Source organism: Poecilia reticulata, chromosome 3, assembly GCF_904066995.2.
Source record: "Poecilia reticulata chromosome 3, P_reticulata-male-v2, whole genome shotgun sequence".
NCBI lineage: Eukaryota > Metazoa > Chordata > Actinopteri > Cyprinodontiformes > Poeciliidae > Poecilia > Poecilia reticulata.
Genome location: NC_088832.1, coordinates 23,778,550 through 23,790,581, shown reverse-complemented (window position 1 = coordinate 23,790,581; position 12,032 = coordinate 23,778,550). Strand labels below are relative to the sequence as shown.

The 12,032-nt window shown below is 36.7% G+C and overlaps 1 protein-coding gene across 1 annotated transcript in view; it reads left to right on the top strand.

Annotated features, from left to right (window-relative positions):
- The first annotated feature begins 625 nt into the window (after positions 1 to 625).
- itsn2b (intersectin 2b) overlaps positions 626 to 12,032 on the top strand; it is a 44,972-nt gene continuing 33,565 nt past the window's right edge. The window contains exon 1 of the mRNA XM_008405778.3: positions 626 to 1,051. The gene's annotated coding sequence lies outside the window, so the exon portion shown is untranslated. The remainder of the gene's footprint in view (positions 1,052 to 12,032) is intronic.

The window sequence follows — 12,032 nt, the reverse complement described above, 5'->3', positions numbered from 1 at the left end:
AACAAGCGTAAGCTAGCTACATTTAAAAGAAAATTGATCATATAGTTTATAAGAGTTTCTCATAACTACTCCAGGTTTGAAAAATGTGTCATAAAAAGTTAATTTGGGGTCTCAAATATCAGTAAAAACCTAGTAGAAGACGGTAGAAGTTAGTGATGCTGTGGTGATGCCAAATCAAATTGATTTTTTTTTTCTTTTTAACATTAATTCAGTTGCTTATGAGTGATGTGGGACCTCTAATTTTTTGTGCTTCCAAGTTTCCAGGCAGGGGACACACTGGCACTCCAAAAGGAGGGCTAGGTGGGGCCATGACTCCCACTTGAAAAATGTTGACCAATAGTCTCCACCAATAGTGGCAGGGTGTGGGGGCAGACATCTTGTTATGTTCTTCAATCAAGAAATAAATGCACAACCCAATCTATCTATCTATCTATCTATCTATCTATCTATCTATCTATCTATCTATCTATCTATCTATCTATCTATCTATCTATCTATTTGATTTATTTAATGCTTGTTTTATTTCTTTGTTTTTTTAAGTTGTGCTCTCCCCCACCCAAAAAAAAAAAAATTCAATTTGCTGCCCCTTTAAATATTGTCTGGGGCCGCCACTGAATGGCAGTTTTCCTCTGTAAAAAATAGGGATGAAATCAGTAAATTCCTCCTTTAACATGAAGAAATGACAGTCCTGTCTGTGCTGCTGTGTCCTTTGTCTCTCTATGTCCCGTCCTCTCCCCTGTGTGTCCATCTGTGGAGCTGGTATCCCTCCCTTTCTCTCCGTCTCCTCCCACCGCGGTCGGTCGGACGTTAACTGAGCCCCGCTGCCTCCGGTGAACACTCGTCGTCGTCAGCCATGTTGTTGGTGTGACACACGGAGCTGTCAGCAACAGGTTCCCAGAGTTTACCAGTGTGGGTAAAACTCACCAGCCTCGACTCTCCGTGGACAGTAAACTTGACAGCGTGTCCGAGAAATCGCCCAGAAGTGTTGAGGGATACTTTTGAGGCGGCTCGGAAGTTGGCGTTTTCTAAGGTTTGACCGTGGGAGTGAAAGGTACGCGAGCGAAACTGCTTGTCTAAGCACGACTGTAACTTTGATGTTAGCTTTGTAAAGAACTAAAACGATGTCTTTTAACTTTTATTTATACTATGAACTATAAATAGTCCCGGCGTGTTTGCTTGTGTCGCAACTTTTGATTCCAGGAAATATGTTGTAAAAATGATGTTTGTAGGGAGTGATGCATCTCTTCTCTGCTGATTCCCAAACTGGCTGGAGCTGTAGTTCGGTTAGCTAGCTAAGTTCTGTTCTCATTAGCCTGATACGTTCGTGGACTATTGCAGGTTCGGTGTGGATGGGTTCACTTTTTAAAGTGAAGATCAGGCCTGTTGCTGGAAAGTTTGCAAAGGCAGATTTGCCGGAAAGTCTTTTAAATTCCTCTCGGTTGAAACGAGTCAAACAGGTTGCAGGTCTCAGTGAGTGGTGACAAGTGATCAGGGAATGTAACTCTATCAGTTCATCAACAGACACATAGAGGCCGGCGGATTGTCTGCAGAAAGGAGAGGTCTGTAGAGTGACTGTGCAGGTTTGGCTTTGATATTCAGCCTGATGTGAGCTTTCAAAGCCAGGATAGGATAAACATAATCCCAATCCTAATCTTAAAATATGTTAATAAAACTTTCAAAAGGGTTTAAAACAGCCTCTTAATTTAAATTTTAAAATACTTTATGTATTCTGAAGGAAAATTAAAGTATCTTCAAAAGAGTTGCTGTGGATGGTGATGCTGTGGGGATTAAGGATCTCTGGTAGCAGTCAGTCTAGCAGCAAATTTGAAGAGGCCTCTGACCAAAGGCTGTTTCTGTCTCGTGGCTAGCTGTGTTTCCATTACAAATGTGGGCAAATCTTTGTCTATATTCTGCTAATGACAAACCAAAAAACAACTACAATTGCAGTGTTTCCATTAAATAAAAGTCACATGTGAATAAGCTGGTTCATGTGATTAGTTGTTAAAAATCATGGCGGCGACAGATATAAACAGTTACCGTATTTTCCGCACTATAAGGCGCACCTAAAAACCTTCAATTTCTTCAAAAGCCGACAGTGCGCCTTATAATCCGGTGCGCCTTGTATATGGACCGATATTGAGCAACAACAGGTCTAGCAACTACGGTAAGCAGTCGCCGACTTCATTTTGCCCGTAGAAGAAGCAGTGCGCGGTGCATGCTGGGGTAGTTGTCAGAACGCTGGTTTGTTAATAAAGTTTGACTGACCTATCCTCCTACCGACCGTCTAGAACCAGGTCGTCTGCAGGTCATTTAGCACCACGTTCTCCACAAACATGCTGTGCGCGAACGGAGAAGTGTGACCATCGTCCGGCCACGCCCCGGCCCAGTCGCGGAAGGCTTTCTTCGCTGACCAGAGTCAGACTGTTTTGTTGACATTCCATTTAGTCCATCTAGTGGATGCATAACGTAACTCCAGCCTCTACCGTAGCGTCTATTCTATGCGCCTTTTAATGCTTTATATATGAAAAAAGTTTTAAAATAGGCAATTCTTTGAAGGTGCGCCTTATAATCCGGTGCGCCTTATAGTGCGGAAAATACGATACATGATACATAAGGCTGCACCGATTTATCGGCCAGCCGATTTCCTTAATTTTAGGAGCTGGGAGATTGGCTGCTACTTGCATGTGAAGCCGATCTTATTTATTTCAGCAAAGGTCTAAAACTTTACTACTGTCCTCTTTTGTACTCTTGTTAGAGAGGTTTGACTGATAGATTGGCCCATCAGGTGACGTCTGCACATTTGTTGTTAACAATAGTAGATTTTCTTAAGTTTGGGGGATCGGTGATCGGCTGAAACTTGCATGTGAAGCCAATCTTATCCATCAATTTTTTCATCCTCTGCAAAGGTCTTAAAATCAACCACTGTCCTCTTCTGCTCTCCTGTTAGAGAGGTTTGACTGACAGACCATTTGCAGTTAACAATAGTCACCATACTGTTGCCAACTCATCAATTTCTTTCCTATATTAAGATTAGTTGGGTTTATACAGATGTTTCTTAATAATTTCTTTATTTTCCATCAAAGCTGTGTGAGTTTTAGCTATATAATTAATAAAATATTTGTCCGTATGTCGAAATATCTGCATTGTGTAACTGAAGCAGAGAAGCTGTGTCAGCAGTATGGTTGTGGGTAGAGAAATATACTTGGTAAATATGTTATCAGCCTTTATAGCGACATTGGCCCAAAGGGCATCAGACAGAGAATGTCTTGCCTTGAAATAAGTTTGGATTCAGCCAGAATGACTTTTTAAATCAAAAATCATAGCGTAATCCTAAAATTAAGAGAGAAATTCTTCTCAATATTTGCAGGAATCTGGATCTGAGTTGGTCTGGTTAAGCATGAACACAGCTGTAGTTTTTCTATACAAGTATTTGAAAACTTTAGCTGACTTTTTTTTTATTTAACCAAACTCTGCTCAACTTCCAGTAAGTGTTTGGTTCAACATCTGACTTAGCTTTTCTGGTGTTTTTATTTTTTTATTGTGGTTAGAGTGTTTTTATTAAATTAGACCACAATCAGAGAGACTGATTATTTTATAGCAGATAGATCAAACTGTAATGTGCTGTTATGTTTCACTTGTACTCATTATATTGCAATAATCTACAAGTTTACAATCTCATAAACATAAAGCCGTGGAAATGCAAAACAACCACTGAAAGACAAAATGAGTTATTTAAAATAACAAAATGCACAAATTAACCAAATCAGAGGCATAGCTTAACCCAAAATAACCAGCTAAAACATGAAAAACTGGGAGAAAAATATCCCATCCAAAATAAGTCACGTTAACTATAAAGAGAGGGGCTGGATAATTTTCATTTGAGCAAGACATAAACAGGTCACAAATTAAAGATGTGCCAAACAATCAGCCTTAGATTTGAATCTGTTGTTATTCTTGACCTGTTTGGTCCGAATATCCATTATTCATACTCCATAAATCTTTGATATGTCAAAAATAAAAAATTGCCACTATTCACACACTAAAAGTATATGTAGGGTATTTCTTGATGTTCTTTGTTGGATTTAAGACTCTTTTTATATAGCCTGTAGTAGATGCAGTGTCGTTGATTGTTGTCCATATCGGTCTCAATATGGAATCAGCAGCTTTCACGTGAAAATGCTCAGTTATCTTTTGAATAATCATCTTTTTATGGGATAAATCCTCTAAAAACCTGATATTCTACATTTTCCTCATATTTTTATCAAAATTTTGCTAGCTTTATGATAGTTGGTGAGTTTCTCAGAAACATACTTTTCAGAAACCTTCAAATGTTGTTGCCACAATAAAAGCAGATAATGTTGATCAAGCATTGCAATATGTCCACAGAATGGCTGGAAAACCTGTTTAAAATACCATTTTTCTTTTCTCTCTCTTCACTTTATGTGCAAATCAGGGTGGGTCAAAGCAGGGAAGGGCAAGCCTTGCCTCTTAAAAAAACAGAATCCAGCAGAACAAACAGTGAAGCTAGTCCAATGTTTTAAACCTCAATCCAAGCCTAGCAAACACCACTGCTGGATTTCTGCCGTTTGTGGTAAAATGTGGAAATTTGATGTTTTTTGGTGAATTTTTGTCACTGAAATGAGTGAAAAGATAAATGAGACGCTCTCAGAAGGATAAGTCATCAAGCAGAAATAGTGTTGTGGTTTAAGCTGATGTCATTATTATGAGGTCAGTGTGAGAGGCGGCTGAATTTCAATTTTTTTTTTCATTTCAATAAAATAGCCAGTCAGACAGCACTTGTTTCTGAGAAAATATTAATTAAGAGGCAATAGAGCACAAACGGCTGTTTATTATTTGCTCAAATTATTAGATTTGGTTAGAGAAAAAGAAAAGGAAAAACACTGGAAAAATGCTGTAATTTTTTATTTTCGATACTTTTCTGGGTCAAATCTCAAAGAGAAAAAGCAAATTAAGCAGAAAGGGGAGATAACAGGGAAATGTACATGTTCAGCTCTGCTGCTGCTGCTGAAGCAGATAAGGTCAGAGCCAGCTGAGATATTTATCCAACACTTCTCTGTTGTGTGTATGTGGTGGGTTAAAGACAAAAGTCCCGGTCTGAAGCAGAACCAATACAGGCGAGGTTTGGCCATGAAACCAGATCAAACGTAGAGACGGAGACCACTCTCTGAGGAAGTGGGGTGTTTATTTTACCGCCGCTGCACGAGTTCACCAAGAAGCTTCCTGTGACTTTGGAAAAAACGACTTTCAACTCTTCAGTGCATTGAAGTAAATAAGTTTGCTTATGTAGGCCTTATTAATGATGTGTAACTTCAGCTAAAAATGGCATTTGTTGAGTATTGCTGTGTTATTAGTTAGTTTCTATATAATAATGCTTAATTTAGAGGGGATATGAAAATGAAAGATGGACTTACCCGGTTTTTATTGGTCAGTTTCCAAAAGTATTTGAAGTCTGAGGTCTTTATTCAGATTTTGACTAATATCTACTTTTTTTTTTTTTTTTTTTTTAATAATAGTGCAGGGGCGTCAAATTTTTATTTTGGGCCAAATAAAAAATCTGAATGTTCTTAAAGGGCCGGTTGTGCCAGAATCTATTGATAAAACCAATTAAACTAATTGGAACAGCTATTTATTAAAAAATCAATAAATAGCTGTTCCTCCAGGATTCTGTGATTTTTATTTATTTTTTACAATCAAAATTATGGATTTTGTGGTACCAAGTTAGAAATGTTTAGGAATTTTTACAACATTTGTCCAAATGCATGATGTTAAATATGACATTTTACTGAAACTGGCTGTCTTTGACGTTTGATCAGTGGGGATACACAAAGATTAGAAAATATGCAAACAACGTTTATGTGAGTGAGAGTTCAGTGACAGAAATAAATGCATTCAGAGTTATGATGCGTTTTATTTTACCGCTACATGCTACTAGCCACAGTGGATTTGCAGTGGCTAGTCGCTACATGCTAAAGCGTACCGATTAGTTTAGGAGCCTCAGATATGAAAAGGGTTTTGCACATTTGACATTTATTTGTTTTTACTTATTTAAGGGAGTATATACTTGTTAATATTCCCACTCTTTATCCACCGACATAATCCTACATTTACTACATGTAGAATCCAGACGTATAACAATAAAAGTGTTTCAAATCAAACATGGATCTGGTGCAGACAAAACACACATTTTATCAGTGTAAACAATAATTTAGTCCATTCAGATGTATTCATCTGCAGCCTTGTGCAATTTCTGCTTTTGGTAATTTTGCATAATAATTTCTTTAGTAATCCGCAACAGGATAGGTTGCACTACTCTGCTTCATTGCTTCACTATTTGGTATCCGTCAGCTGATGAACATTTTCTTCAGCGCTGTTTGTTTTTAGTGTAATTAGAAAGAAAGCACTGCGTCACTGCTGGTGCACAAGAGAAAGTTGGCTTTCATAGAAAGTGGAGCTCCAGTAGCTGACCATTGCCCTGATTCCATCTGACTTTATCGTGATGCAAATAGTGACTCATTCAGCAGATCAAGACCTCAGTGTAGACTCGGAGGAAAAGCGCAGGATGGTTTCTGAAAGTATTTGCATGAGGTTTGCAAAGCTGCGTCTGCTCCTGAAGTCGGCTGTTCTGTAGGTCAGGAAAACACAAAACCTCAAAGCGGCGATTCATTAAAAATCCTACAGTGTAATATTCTCATTAGCTCATCAGTCTCACAGTGCAAGACTGATCACTCCATGCATTAAAAACCTCAGAGGTCCGTTTACTTCAGCTCTGGCGAGACAGAAAATGCTCCAGACTCATACTGGATGGATACTTGTATTTTGTTTAATGCTCCCTGTATTTGAACATATTGATTATAAAGCAGTAAAAAGCATCTTAGTTGGCCTGACCTTCTTGCTGATTTAGTAGATCTACCCAGACACTGACTCATGCTACCTGATGTCAGAGAGACTTTTCAACTGTTGGATGCTGCAGTTGGTTGGAGAAAATCCCAAACCAGTTAATTTTATTGTAGCTATGATTAAATCTGATGTCAAACAGTGGAGAAGAGAACTCTGGTTATTATGTAATATTATCTGTTAACCATAAGGTCCTTATTGCAAAGTCATCAGGGTTTCTTCTGTTGTATTATAAGCCTGGTGGGCTTCCAGGCTTTACTTGCTCCCCCACCAGGCTAAGCATTGTTTTTGTTTATTTAAGGTTTCTTTTAGGTTTCCATTTTATTAGGACTTTATAGTTGGGATTCAGGTATTGTGAATAATATCTTCCAATAACACTAGTGATATTTACACATTTTGTGTCAACTTTAAACAAATTTTCAACTTAAAAACGGAGTAGGCCGCTAGCGCATCTTCCGGGCTTAGCGAGCTTTATGTAGGAAACCGTGGTCATCATGATTTAAGCTGTATTTAGGCCTGTCATGATGAGCAATAAATCAATTAATCACATCGTAAATTAAAACAATAATAATTTCCATTTGTATGACATATTGTTTTTCACAAAAGCTGGATGAGGATGAAGTCTAGTGCTTTAGTCTCAACTAAACATATTTCTGAAGGACAAGTATGTTTACAGAGACTTCATAATTCATTTTATTTTTTTATTTGTTTGTTTATTTGTTTTGGATATTTAAAATGTCTTCCCAGTTCCTGCGTTAAATGTTCTTCAGAATTTAAAGTGTATTGAAATTTGAGGATGTTTTCTTGCGTTATTATGATGTCATTACCATTATGTTACTTGAAAATAGTTTGAAAACAATATTACCATTTATCGCAATAACTTCTGGGACTATTTAAAATTTGTTATTGTGACAGGTCTAGTTGTATCTAATGAAAAAAATGGATGAAATTATAAATTTTTTTTAGCATAGTTGACATTTTCTGTAATTGTTAGCAGTAATGTTGGAGTACCTCAAGGCTCTACATTTGACCCTCAGATTTTTTTTGTTTATTAATGGCTTTCTTGAAGTTTGTGTCCTGAAGAATGTCTATAAATGGAGTTGCAGATATTCAAGAATCAGGAAGACCTGATTTAGGAGTAACAATGAATATGTAGCTTGCTTCAGGAGCAGTTTAGCAGCAAAGCTTTATAGATGTACATGAGTGTCATAATTAATTCACATTTAAATTACTACATCGCCTAAATGACGTAATGTTTCCATCTTGTCATATCCTTTCATCTGCCAGGTTTGCAGTTTACCTGACACTGATTGATACACGTTGTCCCATTTTACATAAAATAATACAATGAATGACTTTTCAGGGAATTTGAGTTCTGCTTGTCTGCTGCACAGCTTGCTGCTCAATAACAAACTGGCTGCATTTTTCCATTAGTGCCAGACTGCCAGTTGTCCACTTTATGAGCCTTGTATTGATTCAGTAGTTTTATAGTTGGGATGAATGCAGTTACAACCTCTTACCTCCTCTCACACACAACATGAGCATCATATCTGTCAGTCAAACACACATTGTGGGAATAAAATGTGTTTTATTTATTTTACAAATGGACTAAAACCTGAGTGGAAACCTTTGTGTTGGAGGTTTTTGTAACATGCAGCCAAATAATTGTCACCGCAGGCACATAGTTATTGATTTTTTTACATTTATTTGTTTTTTTCTGTTTAGGACTTCATTTTAGGATTGAATTATCAAATTAGGTAACAGTTTGGTTTAGGTTACGGCTGGATGCTGAACTTTAATTACTTGACCAGTAGCTCCCTTTTTCATTTTCTCTTTTTTATGTATAATTCTTATTTTACTCTTAAATATTAGTATGTTTGGGGTTAGTTTTTTTTGCCAACATTTTCCTACAGATCGACTCAGATATTAAACTTTTGAAACTAATTTTGCTACTTTCTTTATGTTTGTTGCCGAGCAACACTCTCCATAGTTCGGAGTGATGTCATCAAGCCCAAGGTCCACCATTTTGCTTTGCAAGCATGTTTTTACAGCATCAATTTATTTATTAGATTTCATAATATAAGGGTTGATTCATTACTTGTTGCAACAGGCTTAAACAAACTGCCGGAAAATTGTAAAACATTCGAAACACTGAGTCCCTTTAAATTTAGACTGGGGGTCTTCAACCTGCTGCTCTGGAGCCAGAAGTGGCTCTTTGAATGATCCACAATGGCTCTTAATAATTCTATACTTAGAAACACTTAATGTTTCTAAGTATAAATTTTAACACAAAATCCTGGTTTAATCAGTTTTTCATGTATTAAGTGGATTTTCTATGACAGAATGACACTAAAAATACCAGTTATTTTTTAAGGTTTTATTGGCTCTAGTGGCCTTTATTTGATAGTTAATTGACAGGAAAGTTGGTAATGAGAGATGGGGAAGACATACAGCAAAGGTCGCCAGGCCTTCACAGGTTCGAACCTGTGTCAGCCACGTAAAGGACTAAGGTCTTCATACATTGGTTGTGCTTAACCCCTGCGCCACCACAGCACACCCTAAAAATACCAGTTATAATATTTTAATTTCTACTTTATTTTATAAATAAGTTGGAAAAAAATAGCTTTTTTATTTCATTAATTTCCACAGAAAGAAAGATATCAACCTTCTTATGTTTATACATCTTTATTCTGAAACTCAAAAACAGACTATTTTTCCAAAGTAGCCTTTAAGCAAAATAATTTAAATATGTGGTTCTGAACAAATCTTAATTTGCTGCACTGAATCTGCCTCTTAGCATTGTAAAGGTTGCAGACCAATGATCTAGACTAAAAGCCCAGATGCTTAGAGTTTCTTTTGAACTATAATTAATAAAAATACTAAACATTGTGATATCTAATGATGGAATTTTGCAAAATGTAATGCTTCAGTAGTCGACTGTGTTCTATAATTTTGTATTTTAGTGTTTTTATGACGTGAAGAATTAATATCATTGTCATGTCTACCAGTACCATTTTATGTACTGAGGAATCCAGATTGACCTTTCAGCCATGAAATTAATGAAATAAAAAGTTAAAATAGAGGCTGAATGGACAAAAGAATAAAGTTAAGAGTGGAAGGACAGTTCATTGGACTCGGTGAGAGAAGGATCGGCTGTGGAGTGATGTGGAGACGGATAAGAGGCAGATGGCAGGCAGCGGCCCGGTCCCTCCTCGCTGTTTTCTGCCCGTATGAGAGTAACAACCGGACCGCAGGCTTCACTTTCACCCTTATTATGTTTCCTCTAATTAGCAAATAACTCGTGCATCAGCAGAGTCCTAAAATCATTTATTGGTCTAATATCTGCTTCCCTCCTGTGCTTAAATGTTAATATATCTCCTTCAATATCGCCTTTCTTGTCTGGGAAAATCAACTTTTTTGACCGATGTTTAATGAGGAAATGTTTACCACCGTTTGGTATCAGACAGGAAGCTGAGCTGTGCAGAAAGATTAGGGCGTCTGCTCCGTTCCTTCATTTAGAGTGACCGACCGATGGCTGAGAGATAATCAGAAAGGAAGCAGGTGTTCAGCACGAGAATAACGACAATACAAAAACCAAAGTAACTAAATACGTTTATAACTCGGAGAGCTATAAATATTAGATGTTACGTCAGCTCACTTCTACTTTGTTGGTGTTAAACCACAAAATGTTTTTTTCCTTTTAAAGGTGATATCGATAAAATATGTAACAGAGCAAATTTGAAGTTAGTTTGATAAAGTCAGGTGGCACAATAATTGTTTGTATGTGCCTTTGTTTATATATGTTTAAATGCATTTTTATAAACTCATTACATTTATCCTTGCTTTAAAAAACAACCTTATAGCCTTTGTCCCATTCCTGTTGGGACTTCGTGTAGCTCCAAAGTCCGTTCGCTTAAATTACGTTTTAATATAATAATTGCTTTTTGTGTTCACTCAGGTTGATATTAGCATTTCTTTAATGATGCAAACATATTTAAATGTGGCAAAATGTCAAAAACAAACACCTTTTTATGGCGCGGTATTCACTAGTGGTACTTGTGAATGGAATGAATCGGTAACTTATTTCTTCTTTTGTGCTTGTAGAGAAATTGTGATTCAGATTCACCATGTTTACAGATCACAACCTCTTCCCACACATAACCTTTAAAAGAGCAAAATTTAAAACTTTACCATTCCCTGGTAAAGATGGTAAAAGTTGATGTAATAACTAATCTGAGATCAGCTGACAGTCAAAACTCATTGAATTTTCATTGATTATTGGAAATTGCTGTAAGATTCAATGTATCACACCAAAAGCTGCTTAGATTTCAAAATTAAATGTAAAATTAAAAACGTTTTTGTAACCCAGATGTACTATTGTTTGTTTGTTTTTTATTCTACATTTAGCTTATAAACTATTGTGCTAGAAAGAAAATCGTCACTTACCATTTTACATTTTAATGCTCTTGAAAAGCTCACCAAGAAAAGACATAATTTTAGATCATCAGTTCATCCCAAAACTGCAATAGATGCACCAATCATTTTTATGTCCTAATGTCCACTTAATCAAATATAGTAGTAAATTCGAATCTGCACTGAACCCCATTGAAAACCTCCTGGTTTCTCCACCAAATATTGGTTTCTGAACTCTTCCTGAGTTAAAACATTATTATTATTGTTTCTAAATTAATATTAACTTGTTTTCTTTGCATTATTTGAGGTCTGAAAGCTCTTCGTCTTTTTCCTTATTTTGACCATTTCTCATTTTCTGCAAATAAAAACTAAATTTTTGCTTGGAATTTCAGAGACATGTTGTCAGTAGTTCATAGAATAAAGGAACAATGTTCATTTTACTCAAACATATACTTATAAACATGCAAACTGATCATTTTAGGTGGCCTTCTAGTTTTTTCCAGAGCTGTATATTATTATCATTGATTGCATTTTGGTTGTGAAGCGTTTCTCTGTGTGGAGAATAGTGAAGCATCTGAAGGGTTTGGGTCTCCGCCAATGTTCCCTGATTGAAGAGCGCAAGAGAAGCCTGTTTACGACCGATGACTGATCAGAATCGCTCTGCCCTTCCTCTGTGTGCGACTCCTCGGCTGCTGGGGCAGCTG